Source organism: Alexandromys fortis, unplaced genomic scaffold (assembly GCF_014885135.2).
Source record: "Alexandromys fortis isolate MF-2015 unplaced genomic scaffold, M_Fortis_MF-2015_v1.1 scaffold_169, whole genome shotgun sequence".
Taxonomy (NCBI): domain Eukaryota; kingdom Metazoa; phylum Chordata; class Mammalia; order Rodentia; family Cricetidae; genus Alexandromys; species Alexandromys fortis.
Genome location: NW_026068076.1, coordinates 3,543,797 through 3,560,582, shown reverse-complemented (window position 1 = coordinate 3,560,582; position 16,786 = coordinate 3,543,797).

Here is a 16,786-nt window from a genome sequence, read left to right as displayed (position 1 = left end):
TCTAGAAAATTTGTACACAAGTCTTTGTGTGCTTAATTTATATTCTCCTTTCTATTGGATAAATAGCTTGGAGTAGAGTGTGGAGCCACGTGGCTTTTAAGAAGCATGAGGGATGATCTAGGTCTGGCAGTCAGAAAAAAAAATTGTGTTTAATCTTCATTTTCCTAGTTACTAGCTGTGTTACCTTAGGCAAAGTGTTTTACAACTCTGAGTCTCAAGTTTTCTTGTCTGCCAAATGAGATGAAAATTGACCTCCATTTCACACACAAGAGCGGACGGCCATGGGATTTAACCCAGGAGGACACTGCCAAGCTTAAAGGCATCAGAAAGCACTTTGGAGCCATTATTGAGAATAAACTCCCAGAGGGAATAAATTTCTGCATTAGTTCTTACTTTGCCAAGAGATGGAACTGCCCAAAGCCTTTGCAAGTGAAGAATGGATTTGGTATTTATTTATTTAGTATTTATTTATGTTACCTGTACTTCCTAAGTTGATATAATTTTTCTTTCCCTGTTTTCCTGTCCATCCATCTCCTGTGACAGTCTCTCAATGAAGACAGGCCCATGGAGCAACGTGGAACTATTAGAGTCATCACTGTAGCAAGCTGCATTTGGAGCTAACTTTGCTTTCCTGGCTATGGTTCATAAATCCAAATGGTAGAAACCAATCAAGAAGGCATTGTCACAGCTAAGAGCCCCAAACAACTTAGTGGTCCTAAACTTTTGCTCAGAAAAACGTTGTTAAATGGGTCTCACTTGGCTTGTTTCACAGGTACCTGTTCTCCTAGGAGGTGTCAGGCATGGTGGGTAGCATCTCTGAGGTGGGACAGGCTGTGTTCAAACCCACGTCTCACTACATACTGACTGCTTTATATACTTTGCCCACTGTAAAATATGAATAAATGATGATGTTTACAGGCTAGGTTAGCTTTTGTGTAACTATGACCAAAATACTTAACAGAAACAACTGTTGGGAAGACTATTTTGGTTCATGGTTGAGGACTCATCCCATGGTTGTGGAGTAGGTAAGAGCGTAGTGACAGAACCTATAACAGATGCTGCTTACATCATGGTGGTTTGGGAAGCAGAGAGTGAGGCAGGAACCAGGGACCAGAAATAACTGTTGCAAGGAGAACTGGGACCCTTTTTCTAGCTGCCTGGTTAGTTTACACCTGAAATAATCACACAGAAACTGTATTAATTAAAACACTGCTTGGCCATTAGCTCTGACCTCCTATTGGCTAACTCTCACATCTTGATCTAACCCATTTTTATTAATCTGTGTTCACCACAAGGTCGTGGCTTACCAGGAAAGATATAGCATGTCTGACCTGACATCTCCATGGTGGCTCTCTTCTACTCTGCTTTCTTCCTTCCAGAATTCAGTTCTGTCTTCTCCGCCTACTTAAGTTCTGCCCTATCACCAGGCCCAAAGAAGTTTCTTTATTAACCAATGAAAGCAACACAAATACAGAAGGACCTCCTACACCAAATAACATTCAAAGGCCTACCCCTAGTGACCTACCTCTACCCTTAGCTTTCACCTGCTCCAGGTCCTTCCAGTTGGCAAACAACACTCAGAACATGAGCCTCTGGGGGACCTTTGAGATTGAAGTGATCATTTTCACCCAAATAGCCCAAGGATTACTTGAAGTAAGATGTCCAGCCATGCTTTGGAAGTACGTAGTTTTGCCATGCCTTTGTGGGTATCTTCACCAGGCTGCATGATTTCAGAAAGGGGTGATCTTAGGACGGAGGGGGTGGTAAAGTCCCCCTCTGTCAAGATGCTCTCTCCGTCATCCTCTTTCCAAGATGAAAGTCTCAGTACTGGTTACTCCTTCCAGTCCTCAACCTCAAAATAGCAGTACACTTATCTCATGGTAGCCATCCATGAATAGGGTCTAAATTAGACCATTTTCCTAGGACGTTTTCAGAGCGTGCATAGAGAGTAGATATGGGAAAGATGGTCAAGAATGCAGAGCCTAGGATATTCTCTTTTTCCTCAAGCCCATCCATAGCCAGTGGAGGAAGCTGGGGGATCATTTCAGTAGTCCTCTGAAAATCCATTACCTGCTTTGAACTTCCCACAACTCATCTGTCTGTATTGGTAAAGCAGCATGGGTGTCTCAGCACCAGACCAAACAAAGCACTGTTACATAAGGAGAGTTTCCTGTCATCTCCTTCATTCCCATACTGCTTCTGTGACTGACGGGAAGAAACAGAGGATGCTTTGTCCATTACACAGAGTGGGAAATTAGAGGCCCTGGAAAAGAGTCTTTTTTTTCCCCAAGATCCTAACTTTACTGCTGAAACTAAATGGTCAGTTGCTGAGAATGCCTAGTTTTGGGGCTTGAGGACTCAGAGGTTTTGTTGTCATTGGACTCCAGGTGTTCTAGAGGGGAAGGTGTTCTTACTGTGGGTAAAATTGGAAGAACATAGCAACCTTTTCCTGAGACCTTGGGCACCAGAGTTCTATCAGAACCTGTACCCTGCTTCCTTACTCACTCCCGAGCCTCCAAATCACTAGGAGAAATGGAGGTCATCACTGAGTCAAGAACATGGCTGCTGTTCAGTTCGCTGGGCATGGGCATGGCAAGGTGAGGCTGTGTTTTGTTATCCTAATGAGCACCTTTTTTGCAGGGGCAGCTGAGAGGGGTTCCAGCCTGGCATCATTTGTGGAGTGCTGTTCTTCCTTACTGCTGAAACCGTGCACAGGATCTCAGCTTTCCCCAGCTTCCTTCTGGAGCCCAGAAAGGCAGATGGGGTTTTCACAGAACATTTTTAGCATCTTGCTAAGGAAACTTAGGCATGGAGACACGGGTGACTCACTCAAGGTCATGGAGGCAGTTGGTGAAACTCAGATCTCCCTGTTATCTCTGTCATTCCAGCAGGGATGAAACTCTCCCAAGTAAACTTAGAGAATTGGGTCTATTTGTGGTAAACACTACGCTGCCTGTTTACTAAGGTTCTTTTTTGGTGGTGGTGAGGTGGCCATCGGCATGAAAGCTGCAGACTGGCATCTGGCCTGCTTCTTCTTCAAAATGGGGCCAGAGAAGCAGTTTCATCTCCAACATTGTCCTCCAAACCCATGTGTTTAATCTTTCCTATCCTTAGCTCACCTTGGGGATTCTGGCTCTCCCTTCTAGTAACTATCTGGAAAATGGAAACATCACCAAGCAGACTAGGTTACCAGAGGTTACATAAGGGAATAAGGTAATAGGTTAGCCAAACAAGTAACTAGGAAGTAGGTAGCATTCATAACTCCTTTCTTTTATCCATTATGGCAACTCCTTTCCTGGCTTATATTTCCTGAGCACCAAGCTATTGATGATCCCTATTCCTCATCTAGAGCCCTCCTCAAGCGGAGTACTTACAAGTATGTGCTCCGCACCAAAATTGTCTTATGCTTTGACTGGACCCATCACTGGGAATTAATAAAGTCTATTCTGAGGGACAAATACCTGAAGTGTTAGTGACTGCTAAGGTTTTATCATGCCATTTCCTGCTCTGTCTCAGTCACTGCTACCATCTGGGTAACAGGCAAGTGTTCACGTTGCTGGCTCTTGCATCCCATCACATATGCTAAAGACATGATCACATATCCTTAAGGTAGTCTTCAGACTCCAGGAGCAGCCCAACCTCCATGTGTGGTTACTGTCTAGCATGGCCCTCCTTCCCACTCTAATATTTCAAGTACCAGAGGAGCTTCTGAAATTTTAGCATGTTTGCCTCATTCAGTTACTCTGCGGCCATTTGTTTTCATTGTCAAATGGACTAGATTTGGAATCACCTAGGAGACACAGCCTTACCTTAGACTTTACCTACCTGCTTTCCTGAACTTCTGAGAATTGAATGAAGGCTTATTCCAATATTTGTAGGGTCAAAGACATGGGTATACATAGAGACCTGTATGATACATGCCCAAATATCCAAAGGTTGTAGATTAATCTACGGAACTCTTACATAAAATATATCTGTTTTCCTGTCTTGACAATTAAACTTTTTCATTGGTGAAATCAACAAATATATATGTGCAAAGCTGTTCCTTTTCTATAGCTAAAAGTTGCATAAAATCAAAGACAACAGAATTTAACTGTTATTGAGAAAATCTGAGTCATTTTTTTGGCTGGCATGGAACTTTGAATGTAATTGGCCCCCATAATCTTGCAGGGAGTAGCACTATTAGGAAGTGTGGCCTTGTTGGAGTGGGTATGGCCTTGTTAGTGGAAGTATCTCACTGTGGAGGTGGGCTTTGAGCTTTCCTATGCTTAGGACACTGTCCAATATCTCATTAGACTTCCTGTTGACTGCAAGATGTGGGACTCTCAGCTACCTCTCCAATACCATGTCTGTGTGCATGCCACCATGCTTCCAATATGATGATAATGGACTGAACCTTTAAAACTGTAAGCAAATCACCTTGATTAAATGTCTTCTTTATAAGAGTTTTTGTGGTCATGGTGTCTCTTCACAGCAATAAAAAACCCTAAGAGAACCAGCGATGTTTGTTCAAATAATAAGATGAAGGTATCTATGTATTTTATATTTACTTTAATTTCAACAAAAGTCATTGATTATGGCAACCAAAACTTTTGCGTATTTCTCTGTTGAGAGTAGTGGTCTAAGAAATAAAAATTAAAGGGCAATGAAAATGCTAATGAATTTGTTTTATGAAAAATGATGGTTCATAAATATAGCATATGAATGAAAATTATATTCATGTATACTTTTGAAAGTTCTTTTTCTTCTAAATATTTCAGACTATTATAGCAAAGAGCAAATTATAAACTGCAATTAACCATATCAACATTATTGCTTGAAGTTATGTAAATAAGGGTGAGATTTTAAATTTGTGAAATATAATTAAATCTTGTTTTTGAGAAACGAAAATTGTTCTAGTTTTAGCACCTAAAGCCCACCTACTTGCTAGGGCAAAGCTTTCTACCATGCTGCATAAATATGGAACAGTACACCTAGATTTACATACATACATAAATTTAAGAGTAAAGGTACTGTGATATTGCAAAGTGTTCCCCAGTCACCCTATGCAACCGCTGTAAATGCCATATTTATTTGTGAGTGCCTCTGAAGTTATGAATTGAGACACAAAGAAAAGCATGAGAAGAATGCTCAGTGCTTCTGGGAAGCCGGAGTGGTACACAAACTCTTTGAATTCCAGCTATCTGAAGAGGACTTGACATGATAACTCATAGGTTTACCTTTTCAACGAAGCAGTTCTGATGCTTTGTTTCTCCACATTGGAAAACAGCAGCAGCATCAGTATCAATGCCAGAATCAGCAGCATCAGTACCAATGTCAATAGCAGCATAACTCACAAATGTTCATGGTATCCAAACACAGATGCTTGGTGTGCAGTGTGCTTTATAGTGGGAGACAAGTGTGGAGGAGTCCTGGGAGCCTGAGAGACAGTGGAGGGCAGTGTGTAGGCTGGTGGTTGTTCTGTTCCAGTTATGAGTTCTCAGCACATAACTGCCATGCTCTCTTCAATAAGTGCCCTTTTACCTTATTTATGAAAAGTAGGATTCTTTAAACTCTAAGGCCTAAGTCAAAGATCCCTTTTCTCTAGGTGTTGTGTGACTTTTCCTGGAGATACATAAACAAATATCTATGCACCCACGGTATGGCACCAACAGGAGACCAAAGAAATAATCCTACCCGATCTATCTTATATTCTCTAATTATTGTAAATAATAACAAGATGGACAAATTGCTTTGGTCTTGTGAAACCAGTCTGACTCTCCCATCTCTCCCTTTAGGACCATATTATATTGCCAATATTCAGTATGTATGATAGTTTGAATAGCAATGGCTCCCATATGCTTATGTATTTGAATGCTTAGTTGTTGGGGAGTGGCACTGCTAGACAGGGATTAGAAGGTGTGGCTTGTTGGAGGAGGTGTGGCCTTGTTGAAGGAAGTGTGTCTCTGAGGATGGGCTTTGGGGTTTCAATTGCTCAAGCCAGGCCCAGTGTCTCTCTCTTCCTGCTGCCTGCCAAACTAGATATAGAACTCTCAGCTACCTCTCCAGCAGCATGTCTGCTTATATGCTGCCACATTTCCTGCCATGATGATGATGGACTAAACCTTTGAACTGTAAGCAAGTCCCAGTTAAATGCTTTTCTTTATAAGAGTTGCTATAGTCATAGTGTCTCTTCACTGGAATAGAATATTGATTAAGACACCACGCTTTCTTAATATTCTGGGAACTAAAGAGTGCCTCCCTTATGGGACCTATCATGCTATCCATGATGGTGGTCTCTCCTAATGAAACTTTTCAGACATGAAAGCTTACTTTTCCACTTCAGGATATGATGACATAATTCTCCTAATAAAGCTCATCAGAAGGATAATTGGTCTTATCTATCTATCTATCTATCTATCTATCTATCTATCTATCTATCATCTATCACACACACACACACACACACACACACACACACATATATATATATATATATTCACATCCCTTAGTCATAACGGTGGTAAGCTAGAAACCCTGGAGGAATGAATGGCATAAGTTGTACAATGACAGTCAGTAGGTTCAAAACTAAGAAGAGTCAATTTTTCAATTTGAATCTCAAAGCAAGAAAAGACCCATGACCAACTGAGGCAAGAAGCATTCACATTTTCTCATCCCTTTTGTTTTGTGTAGGTCTTTAATTGGCTTGATGGGTCCCATTTATAGAGTACAGTGGTTTTGTTTAATCCGTGGGCTCAACTGTTAATTTCAGTCAGATATACCATCACTGATATACCCACAATATTTGACAAAATAGAACTTACATATTAAATTAACTAATACAGCAAATTTACAAAAAGAACTGTCTAAGCAGACATTCTCAAATCCATGGGCTTATAAATATCGCTTGGGAGATAGGGCAATGATGTAGAAACCTTCCATTTTAGGCATTGATATGGCATAGCCCTACTATAGGTTAAGCCAGTAACACTGAATCCTTATTCAGAACAACCAGAGTAAAATAAATGTCATTTGTAAATGTGTATATGAATGGAATATATACATATACCTATGAATGCAAGGGAATGTATAAAATGTTCATGTGGTAATTATCCAAAATTGTTAAAATATCTTGAAGAATATTCATGATACTACAAGTTTCAGCTATCAAAAATAATTACAAGAGTGGATAGGTTATTTCCTAAAGCAAAACACATGAAATATATACAAATGGATCTCATTCAACAATGGTATAGTTGCCAGAAATAAAGTGTTCTAGATTTTCCAATGCAGTTATGAGAGGAATAAAATACTTGATGATGTGAAATCTAAAGTCTCATGGGAAAAGCAAGACAGAGCTAGGTGTGATCCCGAAGAACAGAGGTAGGTGTGATCCCGTAAGCCCTGGTGATGGAGATGCACACACAGGACACAGAAAATGTGCACACTTCACACTTTGCCTTTTGTGTTTTAACGTGTTTCTAATTTCCAACCACCTGTCCTGTGGGCTATCAACTGATGCTGACTTTTGTGGCCCAGAGCAGAGTTTGAATGAAAAAAGAGAAAGAACTATTTCCTGGGTCTCTAGCATGTGCCAGACACTAAGATATATGCTTTAAATGTATCATTTGATTTTTTTAAAGAGTTCAATGAGCTGAGAACTTTACAGATAAAGAAACCAAGTTTTTATTTAAAATAATATTCATTATTATTTTTGTGCATGTGTATCTTCTTGTTGTCTGTATATGTGTCATGTATGTGCAGGCCTCGTTGGAAGCCAGAAGGGGGTGTCAAATCCATGAAGGTGGAATTGCAGGCAGCTTGGACCTGATCTAGGACTTTCGGAAAGAGCAAGCGCTCTCACCTGTCATGCTACCTCTCCAGTCCCAAGAGATCAAGAATTGGACCAAATAAACATGGGTGCAAACACTACCATTCAGAGAAGCTGAATCAGCTGCAGACGCCACACTGTTCTTGAGAATACTAGATTACATGAGCAGATAGTAGAGCACCCACTGCTCCTTATCTTTATCTCTTTGTTGAAGACAGTGCTGGAGGAAGCCAACAATTCTGTGTTGATGACCTGTTTAAGTCTAGTGAATACATTTTGAATAATTAAACTAGTTTCTACCTGGTAGTCAAATAACTTGACTTTTGCTTCCTTTCCAAGCTACCCTGTCCTTTTATCTCAGGATAAATCAATTAATTTGACTTTAGAGCTGAATTACAGGGAACAGAGCATGTTAGCATGGACATGTTTGTGAATTTGTGGCTTTCTGAGTCTTTACTCAGATGGGGCTTGCCAGTCCATAAAGATGGCCAGCTTCTCCAACCAGGACTTCTGCTCCTCCCTTGATCTCTGCAAGGAAGCTTGGCTCTACAAGTAGAGTTTTATACTAAGTATAATGGCAATCACCCTGTATAATTACAGCTGGCCTTAACTGGGACAAAGCTCAGAGATACATGGGCCCTGCCATGTGCACCACAGGCAGGAACCCCCGCCCTGCCCCCACAACCCTCAGGAAGCTTGCTGATACGTGAGATAAACTGGTGGCATCAACTGGAGACCCTTCATTTTAGAATTATAAAAACAGCAGCAGGAATGAACTTTCTGCTTACATTATCTTTTTGCAGCATCTTGCTACCCAAGTAAAAGGAATCGGCTGCAGGTAACTAACTAGCACCACCAACTTAGCTCAGAGTCCCACAGTTCCTGCACTCATGGATGCTCAGAAGCCATTTTAGAGCTAGCTGGTGTGGCTTAGATTTTGATCTGCTCCTTCGGTTTCCTTGTGATTCCTATTGATTCCTCTAATTAGTAAGCGCTTTGCTTTGTGGGCCCCCGGTCCACTTGTTCCTCTCATCTTTGGCTGTGGGTTGTTTCTAGTTTTCTGTTTACGTTCAGTATTTGAGCAGAAGGTCGCTCCTTCTTTCCTCGGTTGCTCTGTCTTGCCTTGGCTTATTTGCTCTGCTGTCAGACCCCTCTGGCCTCGTCCAGGAGAAAATGGAAATGCAAGTGCTGTCGAAGCCGTAGACGCTATTCAGATGGGTGAGAGAGATTACTGTTTTATTAAGAGTAATAACCTTTCTGGAACGGACTCTTCAAACGGTAATCAGGGCTAGCAGAGAAAACGGGATAGGGCAGGTGGGCCATCGTTATGCAGCAAGAGCCGCCTGTGTTGGCATTCTTCAGTTTCTCTGCGAACACATTATTATAGGCGGCATCTCCCGAGACACAAGTCTACATGGGCGACAGAAGGTCACGTAGGACCACAGATGGCACCAGGGGGCTCACAGAGGATAGCCCCAACATTCTGGCTGCTCCTCCTTGACGAATACTCCTAGGTTTTGGCTGATGTTTTCAGTGTTAGGCATGCTGGGTAAACACCATTTCAATTTCCATCCATTTAGACCTGGATGGAGGTAGGTGGTCCTTAGACTTCCCACAGGGCAGGGACCCTGATTGATCTTTGGGCTGACGAGGGAGGGGGACTTTTTAGAAGGAGGGGGAAGAAAATGGGAGGCAGGGGCGGGGAAGAGACAGAAATCTTCAATAAATAAATAAATAAAAATAAAAATTAAAAAAAAAAAGAGAAGTATGGATAGCCAAAAAAAAAAAAAAAAAAAAAAAAACCACCATTTCATTGTACTACCTCCCCAGCCCTGGTGTTCCTCTATGGTAATGTACACACCTTGATTTTGGAGCCCTGAAATAATCTGCGAGCCCGAGACTGGATTTCGTTGCCTTTGGCTGAAAAGGGAAGGGAGTTGTGACTTGCTTGGACCTCCTGTTACAGAGGGTGGGTAGCCATGGGGATACCACAGTCTTTGTGGATGCTCTTGCTTCCCAGGCAAGTTCACATTACCTTTCCAAAATTCACCTCCCCATCCCAGAAGGCCCACTGGAGTCAGGCCCATAGCAGATGTTAACCCCTTTCAACTGCTGTAAACAAGGCCCAGGATATGGCTACAGATACCCTTAGCTGGTTTCTATCTTAAGCAACTTTCTAACTTCTGGAAAGTTGATCTTTACTTTACTTAAACTGTCATTACTGGAATCCCATCCCACTCTTGAATTAACTAATTAATTGTTTGTCATCTTTGTCATCATCGTCATCTCTCTTGTCTCCAAGTAGTTTAAAAATGTTAAAATTTCCTTCTGAAAGGGAAGGGGAGGGGTCTCAGAGTCTCCCTAAAACAGTGTGTGAGGAGCCAGAATTGGGTTTCAGAATGTGGGGGAGCACTTTGTAAGAGCTGACACACCCCTCTATGACCGAACACCCTCAGGATGAGCGCATGGGTGTCATTTGAGTCTAACTATGTCTTTACATCTCTACTTTATTCTGCATTCTTAATCATTTGCTCAACAAAAATGGACTGAGCACTTACTGAGCGTCAGGCAGACTCTGGGCTGGCAGCAGAGTCCAAGGATCCGGTCCAAGCATCTGGGTCGTGCAAACTTGGCCTCTAGAGCCTTTTCTTCTGTTTTACTTCTGGTGTTATTTGACAAAACATGCTCCACGGTGCTCTCAATTGTTCTGACACACCTGTAAATTTGGATAACAGTAATCACCCAGGGCTGTGTGGGGATTCCATCAGTGACATTATGAGACTCATCTTCCATATTAATTTCTCACTCAGCACCTCCATCTCACTGATTGTTCTGTTTTCCAAGAGGCAATTCATCTTCCAAGAGGAATTTAATAGTGTTTTAAGTCTTTGTGTGGCCCACACAAGATGATATCGTCAGTAGAGTGTAGATTCCATGTCTGCACCCCAGAGCTCAAAAATAAACCGCTGTCACCCCAACATTTTCCTTCTCTTTTAAAAATAAGACTTTCTGTCTTTCTTGTTTGCTATGTGATGTGGGCTTGCCTGGAGCTGGTGATTCTGCTCCTTTATCCTGCCAGGTGCGTGTACCAGCATGCCTAGCTACTTCATTTAGTTCACAGTTTACTTCAGGGGTAACTAGTATAACCTGTATGTATTTACAGTGCATGAACTTTTTTTTTTTTTAAATTTCATCGGTTGAACAGCTAAAACAGCCATACTAAGTGAACAACTGTTAAAATAGCAACAGAAAGAAATAAGGACAGCATTAGAGATAGAAGGGAATCATAAACAGTATTTCGTTGGTCCAAATAAACAGGAAAGAGAGAACAGAAGACAAAACAGACATGTCTTTACTAGGAAAAAATAGAAAGATTTCGGATTGAAGCTAAGCCATAGCAGTGATCACCACAATTAGTCATCGCTAAGTATCAATATACAAATCAGTTCTCCTATAGTGAAGTAGATCGAAAGAAAGACATCCATGCTAACACTGAGGAGCTAGAAAGTCTATATTGACATCAAACAAAGTAATTCATTCAGTAAATGGTGTTACTGGGACTAAAGAGAACCATTTGGAGCTGGAGAGGTGGTGAAGCAATGAAGAGAATTGCTGACCACAGAGAGGACACAGGTTCAGTTCCAAGCACCGTACCTGCATAACTCTGGTGTGCATATAGAAAACAGGCATGCACATGCACATACATATAAAATAAAAACAAACAAATCTTAAAAGGAGTATAGTTTTATAATGATAAAGAAGTCTATAAGTCTATAGGATGCATGCACACATATGTGCAAATTAACAGAGCTTCCAAATACATGAAACAAAAAGCTAATAGAACTATAAAGAATTATAAAAAGATACAATTATAATGAGAAACTCAGCATCTCTCAATAACACAGAGATCAATTAGAAATCAATGCAGCTGTGTAGGATCTAAACATTAGAAACTAACTTGACCTAATTGGCATCTGTAGACACTTTCATCCAGCTACAGAGGAACACCTGGTACTCGCCCCACAACGCACAACCCAAGTCAGCGCTCTAGTTACTTCCGTTGGTGAAGAAGAAAGCGCTTCTTCCCACAGAGAGTACCATTGTTCTGGGTCTTCGCAGGCCATGGGAGACAGCATGGAATTCCTGTCAGATGTGTAGAGGCCCCACCCTGATTCACTGCTGCTGGAGAGCCTAGTAGGAGTTCCAAGAGAAGGTCATTGTTTCAAAAGACACCTGGCTTAGGATGAGGTCAGAGACTGAATCTAAATTAAATCTCTAACCCACACACTGTTGCCTGGTAAGAGCGCAGCAGCCTCTGGCTGTGTCTAAACCTATTACTCTCAATATACTAGCATTGCCCTCACAGACTTGGCATCAAAAAAAAAAAAAAAAAAAAAAAAAAAAAAAAAACAGCAACACCAGAATTTCTGGACTGTTGAAGGTAAGCAATAAAGATCCCCCACGACCTTCATATGAGATTTTATTTCCTTGGACAATATATGATTGGTCTTTTTTGCTTTTACCTTTCTTTTTTGTTGTTGTTTATTGTTTTTTTTGGGACAGGGTTCCTCTGTAGTTTTGGAACCCAGCCTGGAACTCACTCTGTAGACCATGCTGGCCTCGAACTCACAGAGATCTGCCTGCCTCTGCCTCTGAAGTGCTGGGATTAAAGGCGTGCACCACCACCGCCTGGCTAATGAGAAATTAGAAATATGATAAAACTCTGAAGTTTACATACAATTGATTTCAAGTTATAATTTATGTAACAACAAATTGTAACACTCTGGATAAAGAGGAAAATATAAGCTAGAATAATACTTAGCATAATGATGTCATTTAATGATGTCATTTTGTGGGAAGTCTACCACCACTAAATCCCGGTGAGCTCTTTCCTAAGATTCTAACGGACAAGAGAAGGGGGTGGTATTAAAATCACAGTAGCTGTGCTGCAATCTGCATAGCTTCAGGATTGATCTCACTGGGGCAACAGAGAACTGACAGACACACACACACACACACACACACACACACACACACACAGGAAGGGTGGGGTCAGGCGGGCTGTGCACTTTCATGGACATGTACCAGCAACCCAGAAATCAGCATGTTTATTATATACAGATGATTGAAGAGGTGGATTTATTATATCGGCCAAATGAATGACGAGGCAGGCTAGCTAATTTTGGTAGGGGTCTCTCTAGGGGAGTATTCTCAGGCTGCTGTCATTTGGGATGAAAAAGCTGTGATTGACTCTTTCTGTACACACTGTAAATATCTATAGACCAGAAGACTCTGCTCTTCTGCGGAGCCTACCTGGGGAATAAAGGCCTTGGCTTTCCCATGGGTCTGGGGCATTAGGGTTCTTGATTGGCCATGTTCATGTCAACTAGACCCATTCACTTAGGGATCTGGTCTCCATATGGCCATCTTGACCATTACACATACCTTACCATGGTACTTGATGAGTCCTGTGTTTCTGTAAGCTAAGTGGGCTTTCTCCCCATAGTTGCCCCTCTTGTTAATATGAAGCCATGTCCACTGCCCACTTCACAGTATAGCACTTCTTCAAATCTACTGTGTAGAGGAGCTATACTGCTTTATAGACATAGTTATGTGCTTTGTAAGAGCAGAATGACATTTCTCCTCTCCTGGCCTTTCAGCTATTATACGTTCATGTATACTATAAAACTCACAATAAATTTACACTTGATTTTACATTAAATAACCAATCACCTTTTAAGTAATTTAAACAATATAAAGCATATCTACCTATCTAGCTTTCTTTTCTAGTACTCTTCATACTTCTGTGTACTTCAGATCCGCATCCTCTATGATTTCTCTTCTGTTTGAATTATTTGTCACTTTGTTTAATGGATGTCTTTTAATTATAAATATTTTAGCTTTCATATATTTAAAGATATCCTCATTCTGCCCTTATTTTAATGGTTATTTTCATATTGACAACTTACTACTTCTGTATTCAATAGCAATAGATATGCTACTCCAATGTGTTATTTCCGAGTAGAAAAATTCTCCCATTTATATCTTTGTTTCTCTATGTGAATATGTCTATCTCCTTTATCATTCATTTTTTAAAAGAAATTTGATAATGGTGTGCATTATCATGGTTTACTGCTGGTGTATGTGTATGAGGGTGTTTGTGTATGTCTTTATGAAGTTTATAATTTTCAAAAATATTTTAAAATTTTTGGTGAATATTCTTCAATGTCATTTCTTAACCTCTTTTAGAGACTCAAATACATAAGTAGTAGCCTCTTGTCATTGTCCCACAGCTTGTACTTTCCTGACTTTCTGTCCATTTGGAAAATTCCTGTTGACTGTCTTCAATTTGCTTATTTTTCTTCAGCAGTATCTAAACTGCTCTTTAACTGATCTAGAATATACTTCACTTCAGACCGTGTAGTTTTTATCTTCAGAAGTTTGACTTGGTTTGCTTTTCAAAAATTGTCTTTCAGGTTTTTTTCTTTTTCTTCTTTAAAAATAAAACAAACCTGTCTTTTTTTTTATTATACATACCAATCAAAATTCTCACTCTCTCCGCTCCTCCCAGCTCCTCCATATTAGAAGGAACCACTTGATCATCCAGGCCTCCCAGAACTGAAATAATCACACAGAAACTGTATTAATTAAAACACTGCTTGGCCCATTAGCTCTAGCTACTTATTGGCTAACTCTTATATTATTTTAACCCATTTCTATTAATTTGTATAATGCCACGTGGCAGTGGCTTACTGGCAAAGATTTGGCATGTTTGACTCTAGCAGCTCCATGGTGTCTCTCTCTGACTCCGCCCTTCTTTCTCCCAGCATTCAGTCCAGTCCTCTCCATCTACCTAAGTTCTGCCCTATCAATAGGCCAAGGAAGTTTCTTTATTCATTAATGGTAATCACAGCACACAGAGGGGACTCCCACATTACTTCCACTTAATCCTCCAACCCCCCCCCACCATCTACTCCTCAGAGAGGGTAAGGTACATTGCTTTGGGGAAGGTCCAAGGCCCTCCCTACTATATCTAGACAGAGCAAGGTATCCATCCAAAGAGAATAGGTTCCCAAAAAGCTAGTAAAATAATAGGGATAAATCCTAGTGCCACTGCCAGTGGCCCCTCAGTCTATCCCAGCCATACAACTGTCAACCATATTCAAGAGGGACTAGTTTGGTTCTATGCTTGTTTTTTTCCCAGTCCAGCTGGAGTTGGTGAGCTCCCACTAGCTCAGATAGACTATTTGAGTGGATGTACCTATCATGGTCTTGACCTCTTTGCTCATATTCTCTCTCCTCCCACTTTTCAACTGGACTTTGAGAGTTCAGCCCAGTGCTCTGATATGGGTCTCTGCTTCTGTTTCCATCTGTTGGTAAATGAAAGTTGTATGGTGACATTTAAGATATTCATCAGTCTGACAACAGGGCAATGCGAGTTCCGGCACTCTCTCCTCTATTGATTAGGGTCTTAGCTGGGGTCATTCTTGTGGTTTTCTAGGAATTTCTCTAGAACCAACTTTTGTATTAGTCCCATAATGGCTCCCCCAATCAAGATATCTCTGTCCTTTCTCCATCTTGACGATCCAGTTCTCTCAAGTTATCCTTGACCCTCCCCTTCTCTCCTCCTCTTCCCCTTCCACCCTCCTTTTCCCCACACCCCTTTGTTCCCAGTTTTGTCAGGCTATCTTATTTATTTCAACTTTCCAGGTGGATTTATATATGGTTTTCTTAGGGTTCACCTTGTTACTTAGTTTCTCTAGGATTATGAACTATATGCTCAATATTCTTTGTTTATAACTAGTATCCACTTATGAGTGAGTAAATACCATATTCGTCTTTTGGGGTCTGTGTTACCTCACTCAGGATGGTGTTTTCTAGTTCCATCCATTTGCATATAAAATTCAAGATGTCATTTTTTTCTGCTGAGTAGTACTCTAATGTATAAATTGCCACATTTTATTCATTCTTCAGTTGAGGGGCATCTAGGTTGTTTGCAGGTTCTGGCTATTACAAATAATGCTGCTATGAATATAGTTGAACAAATGCTGTTGTAGTATGATTGAGCATCTTTTGGGTATATGCCCAAGAGTGGTATTGCTGGGTCCTGAGGTAGATTGATTCCCAATTTTCTGAGAAACCACCATACTGATTTTCAAAGTGGTTGTACAAAATTTGCATTCCCATCAGCAATGGATGAGTGTTGCCCTTACTCCACATCCTCTCCAGCATAAGCTATCATTGATGTTTTTGAAGTTAGCCATTCTGAGTGATGTAAGATGATGATGTGGGAGTGATTTCTTTCTAATCTGTTGCTTTCGTTGGCTAATTAATAAAGAAACTACCTAGGCCCATTTGATAGGTTAACCCTGAGGTGTGTGGAGTAAACAGAACAGAATGCTGGGAGAAAGAAGCTGAGTCAGGGAGTCGCCATGGTTCTCCCACTCCAGACAGACGCAGGTTAAGATCTTTCCTGGTAAGCTCACCTCGTGGTGCTACATAGATTATTAGAAATGGGTTAAGAGGCTGACACTAATGGGCCAGACAGTGTTTAAAAGAATACAGTTTCCAACTTATGGGACACTATGAAAGCAGTCCTGAGAGGAAAGTTCATAGCACTAAGTGCCCACTTAAAGAAAACAGAGAAGGCACACATTGGAGACCTAACAGCCCACCTGAAAGCTCTAGAAAAAAAAGAAGCAGACTCACCTAGGAGGAGTAGAAGACTGGAAATAATCAAACTGAGGGCTGAAATCAACAAAATAGAAACACAGAAAACAATCCAAAGAATCAATGAAACAAAAAGCTGGTTCCTGGAGAAAATCAACAAGATTGATAAACCTCTATCCAAACTAATAAAACGCCAGAGAGTGAATATGCAAATTAATAAGATCAGAAATGAAAAGGGGGACATAACCACAGACACAGAGGAAATTCAAAGAATCATTAGATCTTACTACAAAGGCCTGTATGGCA